Here is an 18,841-nt window from a genome sequence, read left to right as displayed (position 1 = left end):
TTTGTAACATATTAAAATCTTAAAAAACTAAAATAACTGAGATTTCGGACTTGTTGCAGTGACCTGCTCTGAGGCATAGACTAATTTAGTTAGGGAGTAAGTGTATAAACATATAGGGAGTAAGTGTATAAACATATTAACATCTGATGCCAGTATTATCAAAATGATTTTAAGTGCGCGCATCCATGTCCGCCTAACAAGTACTCATGGGTCATGTAACTCTATAGGCTTCCCACACGCTCTATAGTGTCGATCTGTTCTGCTGCCCCAGTCAAACATTGCTTGTGATCTACTATATGAATGTAACAGACCTTCTGATTTCCCCAGTGTGGTCAAACCACGCTAACAATGTATCTCATATACAGCAGCTGTTTTGAGGACTTTTACTGCATCTTTAGTGAAACCTAGTGTATGTTTGATCTTGCAGCCACACTGGACAATTGGTTTGAAGCCTCCTCAGGAGAACTTGATAGGTGACTTTCTTGAAATAAGGTAAATGCACCACTGTGAACTGTTCTTTTGTTTCCTTTTCAGTGTGTATCTTCTTACTGAACTTCATAGCTCTTCTTATTATTGTACTGTTGTATCCATTGGCTTGGGATGGTATTATGCAGCTGTTTCAATTCTTACTTGATGTAGTTTTTATTGTTGATTGCTTGGTTTGGGCAGTCATTGTGTGTACGACAGAACAGTTCTCAGATGGATGATCATACAGTTCAGCTTGTAGGCACAGTTTATTTCCAGTAGACTTGTCACACTTTGCCGTTGGGAGTTTTCTTGACCTCCACATCCGGGAACAGAAACACACTATTACTTTCTTGTTCTGCTATTATCTGTATGTATGTTCTTATAAGGGCTGTTAATATGGAAGTTGTGCAGCTCTGCTTCTCTATGTGACCAAATTATGATGTCATGTACTTAATGCAGCTGACAGCATGAACAGAACTTAACGCAGTTTGCTGAAAGATTTTAATGAATTTTTTCTGCTACTGTCAGGAAAGAATTGTCAGATGAAGAAATCTGACAAACTTACAGGGAAGAGACACAGTAGGTGGACATGTCTGGATACATTTTAAACTGTTGCCACAGATCATCAGTAAATAAGTAACAGTTATACTGTTCAGAGGGCTAACATTTTGTGGTGTGCCTTCAAAGAATCCCTGTGGAAGAAATTATTCAGTCTGTTGGAGTGGCACTCCATCAGGCCCCAGAAGTTAAAGTTGAAAAAAATAAAAATGAGAAAGAGAATCCTACAAAGAACAAATAAAGAACTGCCATAGGAGAACTTAAAAGAAGTGAGACCATTGTGGTACTGCAAGTGGATAAATGAAACGCCATGGTTGTAATGGACATTATACAGTATGAATTGAAAATTGTAGATTTGTCGAGTGATCCCATTTACAAATAATTAAAAGTGATTCAATGGCAAAGATTATTAAGAAGATGCAATCCTTAATCAAATCCATCAGGATTTGATTCTAACACAGCTAGGGTACTCATTACCAGAGTCGTGGTAATCATATGCAAATTCACTTTGTTCAGCTTATACAGGAACAGGTCATACATCAAACTGACATATTGGTAAGCTTTGGTATAAAGTCTCTCTTCACAAAAACAGCAATAGAATGAGCCATTAGCTTCATCCAGGAATAAATATCATTGTGACCAAGTGTGTTTATGTTTGCCATCAACCTGTATCATCTGACATTATATGTACTACACTGAAGAGCCAAAAAAACTGGTACACCTGTCTAATGTCATGTAGGGCCCCCGCGAGCACCAGAAATGCCACAACATGATGTGGCATGGACTCGACTAATGTCTGAAGTAGTGCTAGAGGGAACGGACACCATGAATCCTCCAGGGCTGTCCATAAATCCATAATAGGCACATTGCAAGGCATCCCAGGTATGCTCAATAACGTTCATGTCTGGGGAATTTGGTGGCCAGCGGAAGTGTTTAGTCTCAGAAGAGTGTTCCTGGAGAAATTCTAGATGTGTATGGTCTTGCATTGTCCTGCTGGAATTGCCCAAGCCCGTCGGAATGCACAATGGACATGAATGGAGGCAGGTGATCAGACAGGATGCACACGTACATGTCACCTGTCAGAGTCATATCTAGACGTATCAGTGGTCCCATATCACTCCAACTGCACATGCCCCACACCATCACACAGCCTCCGCCATCTTGAAGAGTCCACTGATGACATGAAGGGTCCATGGATTCATGAGGTGGTCTCCGTACCCATATATGTCCATCTGCTCGATACAATTTGAAATGAGACTCGTCCAACCAGGAAACGTGTTTCCAGTCATCAACAGTCCAACATTGCATCAACAAGCCCAGCCAAGGTGTAAAGCTTTGTGTCATCAAGGATACATGAGTGGGCCTTCAGCTCCGAATGCCAATATTGATGATGTTTCAGTGATTGGTTTGCACGCTGACAGTTGTTGGTGACCCAGCATTGAAATCTGTAGCAATTAGCAGAAGGGTCGAATGACTATCTTTAGTCATCATTGGTCCCGTTTTTGCAGGATCTCTTTCCAGCCACAGCGATGTCAGAGACTTGATGTTTTACTGGATTCCTGATATTCAAAGTACACTCGTGAAACGGTCATATAGGAAAATCCTCACTTGATCGCTACTTCTGAGATGCTGCGTCCCATCGCTCATGCGCTGACTGTCTGCGACTGACGTCAGACTCACTTAAATCTTGATAACCATCCATTGTAGCGGCAGTAACTGATCTAACAACTGCTCCAGACACTTGTTGTCTTACATAGGCATTTCCGACTGCCGTGCTGTATTCTGCCTGTTTACATATCTCTTTATTTGAATGTGCATGCCTACACCAGTTTCTTTGGTGCTTCAGTGTATGAACGAATGAAAAGAATGGTAAGCCGGGGAGTGGGTGCGTAAGTATATTGCGTTTCTAATAACCAACATCAAATTTCTTAGGTTTTATTGGTTGGTGGTGAGAGAGGATATACGGCAGCCTACTTTTGTTTTCAAGGCTTACTGGTAATTTTAGCCTACAAATCAGTGACAAACTTCTGGGGGCCGTGTTTACTGAGCATTGAGGAGAACCAAGATGTCAGGGGTCAGTATGTATCCGTTCTTCAATATCAGTAGACATGTTCATTCAAGCAATTTAAGCAAAGCACATTAAGCACTGTGCGCATCTGTCTACACTATTGTCTGTGTTACACATGGGCAACACATTCACCATGTGACTCCATGGAGAAGCAGCCTGCTTAAGAAAATCAAGTTCATGGTAGAAAAAGGAAGTAATGGCATGTTTCCATTACTGAAGGTAAATTGCTGTAAAACCCCCAGTGGCAAAGCAGGTAACATCTACAGTAAACCAGCCCTAGCCAACCAGTACCTACATGCTAGATCTAACCATCATTCAGCCCAAATCCTGACCACTCAAGTCCACTGATTGGCAATACAAAAAATGTCAGACAAGAATCTAAAGAGCTGCGTAATACCTCTAGACCACCTGTTACAACAGTGGGACGATGAGAAGAGATGCAGTGTTCAATAAGAATTAGACGGTGATAATGAAACAAAAGAACAGCTCATGGTGATGCACTTTCCTTTCGTGAAGGGCGCAGTGTATCAAGTAGGTTAGGTACTTCACCGAAGAACTTCAAACCAGTTTTCAGGAGGGCTACAAGATTCAGAATTTGGTAGGTTTCTATAAGGATGCAGTAAAAGCCCTCGACACTGCAAGTGTGTGCAAGATACAATATAAGTGTGCTGATGCCTACAGTGGGAAAACGACCTGTTAATGCTCACGGCATGTTATGGGTATTTTCGAGTAGAGCGGGGAAAACCGGAAGACCTGTTAATGTTCATGGCATATTATGGGATATTTTCGAGTGAAGCAGTAGAACAGATCAGCACTATCAGAATACCATTTCAAGCGTGGGCAGCCTATTAAGTGTCAGGAAGCATGAGAACTTGCAATACAGCCATGGACATGAATACGCCTAATATTTATTTTATTTATTTATTTAAATTATTTAACCTGATCTGATTAGAGCAATCAGGCCCTCTCTTACGTTAGCAGGGTTTTACACATACTTTCCTGTGTCATAGTTACCTAATAAATAACAATTTTAATATGACAGATAGTGTTAAAAGCATTTGAGTGTCTATAGTGACAATGTGAGTAATGACAATGTGAGTAAGTAATAATAATGACAATAATGAGAGTGGAAGATATGAAAAGAATTTGTAAGTGTAAAAAATATATGTTTTCTAATACAGTGAGTTCTGGGAAAAGGAAATTTAAGGAGACTGCACTAGCTAAGAATTGTGGGAAATGATGAAACTCTTGTTGGAAGAAGAATGTACAAGGGTAACTAGCGTGTACAGGGACAGTGATAATCATTATTGTTGCTTTAGGGTCCGTCCATGTGAAATCGCCAGTAGTCTGATTCTTCACATCTCATATTTTGACAATTTCTTGTACATTTATAGTAGTACAAGATAACCTCCCTTTTATGTTCCCAGAATGAATGTTTTCCCTCCGTTATGGCATTTTTTATCACCCTCTTCAAATTTCCTATGTTCACAATGTTAATTTGCACCCGTTTTTACGTTAACATATCTGTAATTTTCCCGTGATTCACATTTTATGAAACAATGTTCGTCAAGGAAAAAAACTGGCGTGATTGACATAAAGTGACACAGGCACTGGGTTTGCCTTCACGTAGTGTTTACATACGTTACATGGTTAACTTTCTTGACACCACGGTGCTCCACTCAGCAAATCTTAAGCCTGAACAAATCGTGATTTGTATCTTGCCGCTGCCAACATCAATTCAGCCTGATGGTAGTAACTGTTTCGATAGAAGCCGGAAGAACGTGCAACTTCTGAGGAACATTCATTTGTTTCGATTCGATGCCAACTTTATCTGTCAGTACTGTGTGCTAAAGTAAGTAGTACCCTTACTTTATTGTATCCAAATCGTTTCGGGATTAACTTAATGTTTCCGAAAAAAGTAAATCGTTTGTGATTGGCAAATCTAAAAACACCGCAGTGTTTTAAAAACATAAAAACACTACCAACACTCTACATTGCCGACAAAAGAGTGTGGATGACATTGTAATTATTTGAGAAGCAATTTCATTGTCTTGATGCAAGAATGGATACTCCCAACAGAAAAATTCCAGAAATATACGTCTATGTAATGTGCAATTAGAGTTTCTGCCACCAAACGGCAAAAGCAAATTACAGCCTTTGGATTTAGGTATCATCCATGGCTTTAAAACACACTATAGGGAGGCAATTGTGCAAAAGACACTAACTTTGATGTAAGTTGTCAATTTTAGATGTTTTGCATTATATTGCGAAGCCATGGACAGAGTTACGGTGGCCACAATCTCCAATTGCTTCCAAAAAGCAGGATTCATCAAAGCCGATGATGGAAATGGATCTGACTCACCAGGCGTGTGTTTTAGTGACAATGGTGAAAAACTGCTTGCTTCATGACGTGAAAAGCTGCAGCTACAGCATCCGGTTCATGATTTCTTACACATTGAAGACGATGTTGTCACTGTGGAAAGTGTTTCTGTTGATAACATGATCGACTTTCACACACACAAAAACACAGAAAGTGACAGTGACAGTGACAGTGATAGTGATGAGGACAATGAGGTTCCCTCATGTGCAGTTGTTAATGCAGCAGTGGAAACAATTAAAAATGTATTTCAGCTGCAGATGTTAATGACAAAGTTTTGCATTGTGTTTACGAACTCAAAAACCACATCGAAAAAATTCATCATACTAAATTGAAACAGCCCACAATTTTTGATTTTTTTGCCGAAAAGTAGTAACTACTGTACCCATTTGTTCATGTCACGTTTATAGACCAACCAAATCAAAGGTCAGTATAATAAATATAAATGGCATATTAATGTTTTGCAATTTTGTAGTATGGTTTCCTTCCCTGTAATCTTGGCTGTGGATACAGACCAAGCTCTATCGTAACCCTGATTTCTACGTTGATTTGAAAGTGTCAGTTTGGCTGGGAGCTCCCTAAGCCACTAAGTGTGAAATAAAGGCTGCAGTGAGAGATTGATCTGTAGTGTAGTGCCATATTTAATGCACTTTTACAATATTTCATGCACCTATATATACAAAATCAAAAACAGTGAGATGTGACCAGTACTGTATACATCTGCTGACATCACTTTTGCAGGAAAGTTATACTAAAAATTAGAGAGATTTTTAATGCAGTACACACTTGACCTGCACTTTTCATAGGCATCAAGTATAAATACGAAAACTGCCAACTGCAAACATGTAAATCAACATGGCAGCCACATGGTTTGTGGTATTTGTAATGTGATTTGTTGTGCTAAAGTGCTGGTGAATGTTATGTCACCTGCTAAACATAGCACTAAACGCAGATAACCTTTATTAAATAATAAACATTATGTGATGAGTATTTTGTTGTCTATTATCTACATATTTCATACAAAGCTATGAAAATGGAAAGGGGCCCCATACATAACAAGTAAAACTTTAAAAAGTCATTTCCCACATTTTAAATTTCCCCACAGTTTATGCCCTTGAAAAGTGTAAAAGCAGGGTTTTACTGTAGTTGTCTGCATGAAAAATCCCAAATTAAAATTTTTTGGACCTTTCATTTTTGTTGCACTTTGGAACCTTAAAATCACCATATCTCAAAAACTGTAGTTGTCTGCATGAAAAATCACAAAGTAAAATTTTTTTATACCTTTCATTTTTGATGCACTTTGAAACCTTAAAATCACCATATCTCAAAAACTATTTGGGTTACAGACCTAAAATTTCTACCATATTATTCAGGATGGAATGCAACAATATTATGAAAAGGAAAGTTGGCACTCACCATATTGCGGAGATGCTGAGTCTCGGATAGGCACAACAAAAAGACTGTCCCAAAATACCTTTCGGTCAGTATGGCCTTCATCAAAAATAGATGACACAAGCGCGCGCCCACACACACACACACACACACACACACACACACACACACACACTTGCAAATGCTCTCCACAGGAACCTGTTGTGCTTAACATCCCCTTCCTGGTTGGGGCTTTATAATTTTCCATTCCGTACAAGATTAGTTAGGAAAATAATTCTCTTCAGAGCTTTATTTTCATTTTTATTGATTTTATTAATGCAAAATACATTTATTGCAGATAATTTTTGCAGACTGTAGAACACTACTAATGGTCAGTGCCTTGTATTTCAAGACACATCATTATTTTGAGACAGCTTGTTGACCAAGTCTCCAACAACTTTTGTAATGTTGTAAAATGCCATGCTCTCAGGCTTTTTCGCATCCATTGTATCATCGTCATTGCACATTATAGAAAATGCAAGAACAGCTTAGTCTTCGCGAACAGTATGACACAAGAATCTTGTCCTTTTCAAAGTGAAAAACTGAAGATTTTCTGTCCTTTGTTTATCTGGAATAAACTCCAAAGGTACTTCACATTTATTTCGGTGAAGTGTTCCCATGTAAGAAAGAGACTTTCAGTAAAACTATACATTGAAAACCAGTTATTGGCTGTTACTTTTCCATTAGTGTCCACAGTTGGTTCCACCATTATGTGGGCTATTGTTTTGTTTATAAGGTCCATTGTGATGCGAATCAACATAGGCTTCTAAATTTACTGTGTATGTTGTCTCATCATCAACTAAAGTGAATGTTTTCCGCTCGTACTTTAGGCTTTCTAAGTATGAACTGCAGAAAAGGACAGTTACCCCTAAACATTAACATGTGTTCATTCACATAGGGTGTATATGTCATGGGAAAAACCAGGGAAATCTTGTAATTTTTCTTTCTTTTAGTTATCGGTTACATTTTTGTAATTTTGACTGATATTCCAACAAAGAGTTTTAGTGTGCCCACTACTGTTACAGTAAAATGTAAATGAGAGAAAAATACCAAAATAAAACTTAAGTAGCAAAGAAACTGTGTGTCATTCACAACAATAAAACAGTGGCACACAAGCGTCTGCTGACAACAAACTGTGTCAAAGGCTTTAGTATGAAGATATGCAATACTTCGTAACAAGAAACTGCTTTCGATGAGCATGACATCACAACTTTTTAAGTTAGGTTCATTAGAGTGGTTGCCAGTAGACTCGTGTGCAGAGCTGGAGTCGCATATGAGCAGTGCCTTCTCTCACTTCTTGTTACTTGACATACGGCTGTTAGCTGTTTGGGCAGCAGCAGCAGCAAGCAGCCAGATGCTACCCAGAAAAAATTTTCTGGTGCGGCCAGCCTGCCAGATTCGTGCATGCCCAGATCAGTCTAAGTTATAGACCCATGGTTACCTTTCATGATTTTTCTGTTTCTTCTTCGTTCTCACGTCACATGAAAATGAAACAAATTTCTGTGGCTGGGAGCTATCAAGTGAATTCAATATTTCATTCAAATAATTATAGAAGACTAAAATACATTATTAGTTTCTGTTTTCTGATTTGATTCTATTTCCACATTATTGGCAGTGAAGCATTAATTATCTTGCAGAACAATGAAGGTATTTTTGTCAGTTTGATAAAGAAATTTGGCTCTTGTTAATCTTTTGCATAGAGGCAGTTAATGTTTTTGACATGAAGTGTTTCATTCCACACTATTGCTTAGTTTCAACTATTGACTGAATTTCAAGTGCACATTTTCATCTTCTGACACATATGGCATCATGCCATAATGAAGAACCAAACGTGAGATAATACCGTACTGGTACTCCAAGAAAACTGACGTCCCAAAATCCAGACTGAAAAGCTTAATACCAGTTAGGGACATACTTCAGTGTGAATGTGAACAATTGAATCTGCACATTACGCCAAATTATGCATTTTAATATGATTTACGGATTTCTGATCCCTTTGGAGTATTCTCTGATATCTTGTTTCTTTTATGACATAATGTAGTACCTCTTAATCTCATACATACGAACATATGTACCGTAAATATTCCCTTGAAGATGAATAAGCAAACAAATTTGGTCCACCGTATGGAACAAAATGTTTGGTTTCAAATGCATTGACAGATTTAGCAGGATTTTACAAATATGCCTACTATGAAAGACATTGTTTTTCTATTACAAGGCATGCTTCAGTACTTGTCTAGTACCTCCTCTAGGCTGGACTTTATTTTTTATTATTTATTTATTTTGAGCATTATTCTGTTAGAGCCAAACATCAGCTTGCTGTTGCAAGAAAAGTGAAAAAATGGGTCTAACAACATTCTGCACATACTGAGCACTGGTTAGCATCCCCTCCAGAAACACCCAAGGTGAACGAGAGTTTTAGCTTATTGTACCCCAAACCATAAGGCCTGGGATGAGGCCAGTGTGTTTGGATGAATGATCTGTAAGAGACAGCACCCACCAGGTCTACATCGCACGCACAAATGACCGTTGCTTGCATGCAGGCAGAATCTACGTTCATGACTGGAGACCATGGAGTGCCATTGCATCTTCAAGTGATCCTCTGATTGCACCAGTCGAACCATGCACGTCGATGCTGCGATCTGAATGGAAGATGGGCTAGAGGTGTGTGTGCCTCTAGTCCCATTGTTAATAACCAGTTCTCAATAGTTTGTGGTGACATGTCTGAGCTCACAATGCCTCTTATCTGCGCTGTGGTAGCTGCACGATCTGCCACTGCTGCCCTTACAATATGACAATCCTGGCAGGCATCCGTGCTGTGTGGATATCCAGAACCACGGCTACTGATGTGAGAATATTCTCATGACCACTGGACTAGTCATTATTTCTCATCCTGTCCGATAAGTCTCCCCTGACACGGGGTTCTGGCTGACTTTTCCGAACAGTACCACTGTTCCTAAACCTCTCAAGTCCTTTTCATTCACCCCTCTTCCTGTCCCATCAACTCTCCTCCTGGAATAAGGGGCCAATGGCTCTGAAAGCTTGCGTAAGTTAAGCAATTTTGTGCGTACGTGCGCGCGCGCATGTGTGCGCGAGCATGTGCCTGTGTTCTCCTGCCACTGCTTGATGAGTAGATTTGTTTATCTGTTCAGTTACCTGATACTAGCATTGTTGCAACACATTCAACTTATGTTCCAATTCTCCAAAAGGACTATCCAGTCACTTGGGAGGTTTGATTGGCTATAGGAAGTATGAATGTGTCTTCATGCCATGGTTGCCTGCTTCCTTCACATGTTTGCACCACACTGAGCCTTCTGGCGGTGTGCATTCCCTATTAAAGGGTAAATACAGATGGTGCTATGGTAGCTATGCCGCTATGCTATGTTGGTGGACAACATTGAAAACATTATCAGTACATCTACTATTCCCTAGGTGGCATATGCCATCATTGGATCAAAATCGACATTGTCTTTCCAGGTGTATTATTTTTTTCTGGCAGTATATGTACTGTGGTTGTGTAGACAACAAGTACTGCAAATTAAAGATTACATAAATGAAAATGCTTACTATCTCTTACATTGTTTGTATTATGTTATATTGCATAGTTTAGTACAATTTTAAAATGATAAAGTAAAGCATGCTTAATTAGTAATACAAATTTTCATTTTAACAATATTTTATGAACCAGCCTGCAAACCAAGTGCAGTTGAGATGTAGTTGACAATACGAATAAAATTAAAATAAAATTTATTTCCATATGTTCACTTTGGAATACAATTGCGAAATTTGGAACACGCGTTAATAAGTAGTGTAAGACTACCGTACTTAAAACAAGTAAATAAAAACAAAACAAAAAAATATAATTTTGAAATTTTCAAAATTTTAAAAAGAAATTGAATTGGAAAAATATAGCACATTAATAAATTTGATAAAGCAACAAGTATTTTTAAAGCCTATAATAAACTGAATAAAATGGTGTAAATTTCTGGTCTGTAATGTCAAATACTTTTTGAGATATGGCTATTTCAAAGTTTAGAAATATGGCAAAAATTGCAAAATTTTGGAAAGTTTAAAAATTAATAGCAAAAAACAAACTGTCCAAAAAATCTTTAATTTTGGATTTCACCGTATTCTGATATGTAGAATGAAATGACGAAATATTACAAAATTCTGAATCATCTGGGGTCAATTTTTTTATTTTTTTTTTAATTTTATTGGTTGACATCACATAAATGACTCTTTCGTATATATGGCATTAACTGTCATCTGAAGATGGAGATTTTATTCAGTTCTCTAATGTACTGCACGAGGGTATTGCAGAGTCGGTTTCCTGCTACTGGGAAAGACTTTGAGAAAGCAGCTGAATTATGGAGTGGGTCAGAATGGATTTTGCTCCGTTGGGAATGGGTGTTTCTGCCGTGATGTTCAGGCAAGAATGTTAAAGTCAAGGAGTGATATGAGGGACAATACACATTAATCAAACAGTAGGGAGGACAAAGAGTATGATGATCTCTGAGTTTGTCTGCACACAGCCAGGATAGCTGTGCAAGAGTTGAACATCACAGAAATAATGAACACATGCATTCATAACTAGTTCCAGGCACTGTGAGCTTTTCCGAGAAAGGCCTTGCAGAATAACATCACTGTAGTCCATAATTGTAAGTATAAGTGTTTGTACAGATTTCTTTTTCAGATCAAAAGGGAAGAGCTTTTTATATTTTTGTAGGGCACGGAGTGATGTTGATGTTTGCATGTTGAAGCTACTTGCACAGTCTAGACTCTTTACTGAAGAGAGAAGTTGATATATGTACCATTTAGGGTTAAAGATGGTATGGATTCCCAGTAATTTGGGTTAGTGGGTTTAGAATGACCAACCAGTACTGCATGGGTTTGGGAGGGGTTTAGCTTTAACCCTACATCCTGCACCTATTTCGACAGTGCACACAGGTCAGTATTGAGATACTTGATACCTGTCTTCAGGTTTATTGGTTTTGCACTAAGATACAACTGGAGGTGATCAGTGCACATGTAATACTTGCAATGGGACAAAATTGATGAGCCATCATTGACATACAGTGAGAAAGAGTATAAAGGCCAATACCGAAGTTGGACATAGAGGAATTGTGGTCAAAGTTTAAGCAGATTGTAAATTGTGGTCTGGAGAATTGTGAGTCTAGTAAGTAGGTTAAGGATGGAAAAGACACACCATGATTTGACAATGAAATTAAGAAAATGCTAAGGAAGCAGAGGCTGTTGCGCTCTTGGCTCAAAAGATAACAGGAAAATGATGGCATGCAAAGGTTAGAAATTCTTGTCTGTGAAAATATCTATGTGTGAAACAAGAAATAACCACCACCATTTCACCTTAGCAAAAGACCTGGCAGAGAACCCTATGTAAAATCGCTAAGGAGATCTAAGGCTTCCATCCAGTCACTCGTTGGCCAGTCTAGTGTCAGCTGAAGATAGCAAAACAAAAGTTGAAGCCTTAAAGCTCATATTTAAGAAATCTTCAAACAGGAGAATCATGCAAACATACCAGTGTTTCATCTACATCTACATGGATACTTTGCAAACCACACTTAAGTGCCTGGCAGATGGTTCATCAAACAAACTTAATAATAATTGTCTATTACTCCAATCTCAAATAGCAATCAGAAAAAACGAGCACCTATATCTTTGGATGCAAGCTCTGATTTCTGATTGTTTCTTCCAATGTAGGTCAGTGTCAAAGAAATATGTTCGCATTCAGAGGAGAAAGTTGGTGATAGAAATGTTGGGAGAAGATTCCACCATAATGAAAAATGCCTTTGGTTTAGTGATGTCCACCCCAAATCCTTTATCATGTCAGTGAAATTCTCTCCCCTATTTCTTGATAATACAAAATGTGCTGCTCTTCTGTGAACTTTCTCGATGTACTCTGGTAATGTTGTCTCGTAATGGTCCCACACCGCACAGCAGTACTCCAAACGATGATGAACTAGTATAGTGCAGGCCATATCTTTAGTAGATGAGCTGTACCTTGTAAGTGTTCTGCCAATGAAACACAAGTCTTCGGTTTGCCTTCTCTGCAAAATTTTCTGTGTGTTCTTTCCAAGTTAAGTTGTTTGTAACTGTAGTTCGTAGGTATATAGTTTAATTTACGACCTTTAGACTTGACTGATTTATCATATAACCCAAGTTTAATGGATTCCTTGTAGTGTTCATGTGGATGACCTCTCACTTCTCATTATTCATGGTCAGTTTCCAATTTTTGCATCATACAGGTAGCTTTACTAAATCGTTTTGCTGTTTGTTTTGATAAGCTGACAACTTTACTACATGATAAAAGACAGCATCATCTATGAACAATCTAAGACAGCTGCTCAGATTGTCTTCTAAATCTTTTATACAAATAAGGAACAACAGAGGGCCTATAACACTATCTTGGGGAACACCACAAATCACTTCTGTTTTGTTCAGTAACTTACCATCAGTTAATATGAACTGTGACCCCTCTGCCAGGAAATCAAGAATCCAGTCGCACAACTGAGACAATATTCCATAACCACGCATTTTGATTACAAGACACTTTGAGCAGAAACCTTCTGGAAATCTAAAAATACAGAATCAATTTGAAAGCCATTCTCAATAGCTTTCAACACTTCGTGTGAGTAAAGAACTAGTTGTGTTTCACAAGAAAGATGTTTTCTAAATTCTTGTTGACTGTTTGTCAATAGATCGTTCTCTTTTAGGTAATTCATAATGTTCGAACACAATATGTGTTCCAAAATCATCCTGTGTATTGACATAATGATACAGGCATGTAGTTTAGTGGATTACTCCTATTGCCTTTCTTGAATATTGGTGTGACCTGTGCAACTTTCCAGTCTCTGGGTACAGATCTTTCAGCGAGCAAATGGTTGTATATGATTGTTGAGTGAGGATCTATTGCATGAGCATACTCTGAAAGGAACCTAATTGGTATACAGTATGGACCGAAAGAGGTGCTTTCATTAAGTGATTTTAGTTGTTTCATTGCTCGGAGGATATCTAATTCTAAGTAAGTCATGTTGGCTGCTGTTCTTGATTCGAAATCTGGAATATTTACTTTGTCTTCTTTGGTGAAGAAATTTTGGAAGGCTGTGTTTTAGTAACTCTGCTTTAGCAGCACTCTCAGCAATTAATCTTTCTGTTGCCATTGTGCAGAGCAAGGCCTTGATTGTGCGTTGCTGCTGGCATACTTTACATACAGTCAGAACCTCTCTGAGTTTTCTGCCAGGTTTCAAGACAAAGTTTTGTTGTGGAAACTACTATAAGCAACTCGCATTGAAGTCTACGCTAAATTTCCAGCTTCTGTAAAAGATCGTCAATCTTGGGGATTTTATATTCATTTAGCTGTGGCACGCTTATTTCATTGTTTCTGCAGTAGTGTCCTGACTTGTTTTGTGTGCCAAGGGCAATCAGCTCCCTCGTTCGTTAATTTATTTGGCATAAATCTCTCAATTGCTGTCAATACTATTTCATTAAATTTGAGCCACATCTGGTCTACAGTTACCGGTACATTGTTAATTTGGAAGGAGTGGAGATTGTCCCTCAGGAACGCATCAAGTGAATTTTTGTCTGCTTTTTTGAATAGGTATATTCTTTGTTTATTTTTTGAGGATTTGGGAATTACAATATTCAGGCTCACTACGACAACCTTGTGTTCACTAATCCCTGTATCTGTTTTGGTGCTCTTTATTAGCTCAGGATTATTTATTGCTAAAAGGTCAAGTGTGTTTTCACAACCATTTACTGTTCTAATGGGCTCATGAACTAACTGTGCAAAATAATTTTCAGGCAATGCATTAAACACAATTTTGGATGGTGTTTTATGCATACCTCTGGCTTTAAACGTGTATTTTCACCAGCATATCGAGGGTAAATTGAAGTCACCACCAACTATAACTGTATGCGTCGGATGTGTGTTTGAAATTAGACTCAAGTTTTCTTTGAACCTTTCAGCAGTTCTATCATCTGAGTTGGGAGGTCGGTAAAAGGATTCAATTATTATTTTATTCCAGTTGCCAAGAATGACCTCTACCTATACTAACTCAAAGGAACTATCTACTCCAATTTCACTACAAGATAAACTACTTCTGACAGCTACAAACACCCCATCACCAACTGTGTTTAGCCTATCCATTCTGAACACCATTAGCCAGCTTGGAGTGCCTATAATTATTTGGAGCATCAGTGCTTTCTATTTGAGCTTGGAGGTCTGGTACTTTTCCAAACACAGCTACAATAATAAACTGCCTCCAGCAAACAGACTCCCATATGGACATCATCATAATAAGCATCCTTGGAGTAGAGAAAGAGCTGAAAACATATGTCACCAGGTCTAGATGGAATCCAAATTCAGTTTTATATCCCTAACATCGGTGTGCTTCAGAATTGTTGAACATATTCTTAGTTCAAATATAATAAATTCTCTTGAGACCGAACAGCTTCTGTCCACAAATCAGAATAGTTTTAGAAAGCATCACTCATGTGAACCTGCGAACCTCAGCTTGCCCTTTTCTCACATGGCATACTGTTAATTATAGACGAAGGTCAACAGGCACATTCCATATTCCTAGATAACTGAAAAGCGTTTGACATGGTTCCCCACTGCAGATTGTTAACAATGATACGAGCATATGGAATATGTTCCCAGATATGTATGGCTCGAAGACTTCTCAACTAATAGAACCCAGTATGATGTCCTCAATGGGAAGTGTTCACCAGGGACAAGGGTATCATAAGGAGTGCTCCAGGGAAATGTGATGGGACCACTATTAATTTCTGTATACATAAGCAGCCTGGGAGGGGGGGGGGGGGGGGGTAGCAGTCTGGGCTGTTTGCTTGTAATGTTGTGGTGTATGGGACAGTGTCAAAGTTGAATGACTGAAGAGGGTACATGATGCCTTACACAAAATTTCTAGTAGGTGTGATGAATGGCAGCTAGCTCCAAATGTAGAAAAATGTTAAGATAATACAGATGAGTAGGGAAAACAAACCCGTAATGTATGGAAACAGCATTGGTGGTATCCTGCTTGATACAGCCAAGTTATTTTAATATGTGGTTGTAATGATGCAAAACAAAACAAAACGAAATAAAACCAGCATGTGAGGATTATGGTAGGGTAAGCAAATGGTCGACTTGGATTTATTGGGAGAAATCTGGGAAAGTGAGGTTCATCTGTAAAACAATCTGCAATAGGGTGCTAGTGTGACCTATTCTTAAGCATTTCTCAAGTGTTTGGGATCCATACCATATCAGATTAATGGAAGACAATGAAGGAATTCAGAGGCAGGCTGCTGGATTTGTTACCGATAGATATGAACAATATGTCAGTGGTGGTTCAGAAACTGAAATGGGAATCCCTGGAGAGAAGGCAGTGCTCTTTTTTGGGAACGCTATTGAGAAAATTTGGAGAATCAGCATTTGAAGCTCACTGCAATATGATTCTACTGCTGCCAAAATACATTTCTCTTATGGACTATGAAGATGAGACATGATAAATTAGGGCTCATATGAAAACATATAGACAGTAGTTTTTCTACCTCACTATTTACGAGTGGAACAGGAAAGGAAATGACTAGTGGTGGTACAGGGTACACCCCCTCCTACCCGCTCGGAATCATATGGTGGCTTGTAGAATATTTATGTAAAATTAGGTGTAGATATAGTGGCTTAACTAGTCCCTGTTTCTGGGCCTCAGGGAAAACCCTTGTCATTAAGGAGTGATTGAAGATACCTTTTATAGTGGGCAGTAGTGAGTCAATAATAAGCTACTTCATTTGGACTGTGATGCGATCATGTCCACTAGATGCTAATTTGATACACGCAATGACTTTTTTGAAAGCATTGCAAGTAACAGTTTTTAGGTAGAATTTCTTGTGGCTGCAGTCATTTACCTCCCTAAAGTAATCAAACAGTCTCTGTTTCATTTGTGATTCAGTTGTGGTTGTAGGTAATGTGAAGGACCAGTTCAGTTCTTCTGCTGGGACAGTTGCATCAGATGCAGTTTTTACTTTTACTTTGCCAGTACCAAGACAATCCACATTTTTCCATAGAACAACAGATCTATTTCTGTTCTTGTTTAATGTATGGGCAAGCCTGAGTTTTACTTTTCTCACTGCTTGACTGACTCTGTTCTACTTCTGCTTGTAAGTGTTTTCTGACACTGGGTGCAATGTGTATACCCGGTGTGGAGCATCTCTGTGACTCGTGAGAGACAACTGATATTCTGTGACATCAATAGAGAGAACAGCTACAGGCTCCCTGTGTCGCCAATTCATAGTGCATTACCGATTACCAGCAAACCCCATAACCCACAAATAGTCTGCCACATATCCCCTCCCTCTCCCCTAACACCACCAGCAGTACTTTAAGGCAAATAAAATGTAAGCGTCTTAAGTTTGAAGCTCACTTTTAGCACATTTTGCTTTCAGACAAATAGGTTTAGAAAAGGGTTGTGATGTGTACAAGTTTCTGTGAAATTTCGCATCATCAATGGGGTCATTTTGTTTTGTATCGAATAACAGTTAAAAAGTGCATGATAATATATACGAATCTGGAACTGTGGGCATAATATTCATAACACTGTAATAAAACCAGTTTTTACCATCTATAGTTCCAACTAGTACCATGGAAGTTATTCCCTGATGTCCTATCATCTTATCCCTCCTCCTTGTCAGCATTTTCCATATGTTCCTTTCTTCATTGATTATGAGGAGAACCTCTGCGTTCATTATGGTATCAGTCCATCTAATTTTCAACATTCTTCTGTAGCATCACATCTGAAATGCTTCAATTCTCTTCTGTTCCAATGTTCCCACAGTCCATGATTTACCACCATACAATACTGTGCTCCAAATGTACATTCTCAGAAATTTCTTCCTCAGATTAAGGCCCATGTTTACCAATAGTAGACTTATTTTGTTCAGTACTGTCCTCTTTCCCTGTGCTAGTCAGCTTTTTATATCCTCCTTGACTTGTCCATTATGGGTTATTTTGCTTCCGAGGTAGGAGAATTCCTTAACTTCATATACTTTGTGGTCATCTATTTTGATGTTAAGTTTTTCGCTATTTTCATTTCTGCTACTTCTCATTACTTTTGTTTTTCTTCAGTTTGCCCTCCATCCATATCCTGAACTCATTAGACCGTTCAATCCATTCAACAGATTTTGTAATTCTTCTTCACCTTCACTGAGGATAGAAATGTCATCAGCGAATATTAACTGTAATATCATTTCACTCTCAATTTTAATCCACTCTTGATCCTTTCTTTTATTTTTGTTATTGCTTCTTTGACGTATAAATTGAACAGTATGGGCAAAAGACTGCATCCTTCTTAATCTGGGCACTTTGTTCTTGATCTTGGCAGTGTGGTTTCCGTTCTCTGCGACAGCAGACGTGTGTGCAAGTTGCATTTGTGTGTGTGTGTGTGTGTGTGTGTGTGTGTGTGTCTAAGGCCAAAAGCTGTAATTGTGTGAATCTTTTTGATATATATATATATATCTAGACACACATGCACGCGCGCGCCCACACACACACACACACACACACACACACACACACACACACACACACACACACACTTACACTTACACTTAAGAAATTCCAGTGGAATGTTATCTATCCTTCTGCCCTATTTGAACTTAAGTCTTCCAAAGATCTTTTAAATTCTAACTCTACAATGGATCCCATGTCGACTCCAATTTCTTCTTCTATTACAGCATCAGACAAGTCCTCCCCCTCTATGAGATCTTCCATAAACTCTTTCCAACTATTCACTCTCTCCCTTGCGTTTAACAGTGAAATTCTCAGTGCATTCTTAATGTGCTGCCCTTGCTTTTAATATCACCAAAGGTTGTAGTGATTCTCCTGCAATCATTTCTCTTTCGATTTCTTCAGATTTTTCCTCTAGCAG

The 18,841-nt window shown here is 38.5% G+C and overlaps 1 protein-coding gene and 1 long non-coding RNA gene across 2 annotated transcripts in view; one reads left to right on the top strand and one right to left on the bottom strand.

Annotated features, from left to right (window-relative positions):
- LOC126188972 (uncharacterized) overlaps positions 1–6,917 on the bottom strand; it is a 55,199-nt gene extending 48,282 nt beyond the window's left edge. The window contains exon 1 of the long non-coding RNA XR_007537889.1: positions 6,888–6,917. This is a non-coding gene — a long non-coding RNA (uncharacterized LOC126188972). The remainder of the gene's footprint in view (positions 1–6,887) is intronic.
- The window catches only part of LOC126188970 (uncharacterized), a 296,440-nt gene that overhangs the window by 240,290 nt on the left and 37,309 nt on the right, over positions 1–18,841 (top strand). The window lies entirely within an intron of this gene.

Source organism: Schistocerca cancellata, chromosome 5, assembly GCF_023864275.1.
Source record: "Schistocerca cancellata isolate TAMUIC-IGC-003103 chromosome 5, iqSchCanc2.1, whole genome shotgun sequence".
NCBI classification, from domain to species: Eukaryota; Metazoa; Arthropoda; class Insecta; order Orthoptera; family Acrididae; genus Schistocerca; species Schistocerca cancellata.
Note: the sequence above shows the minus strand (reverse complement) of the source record. Positions and strands in the feature narration are given on the sequence as shown.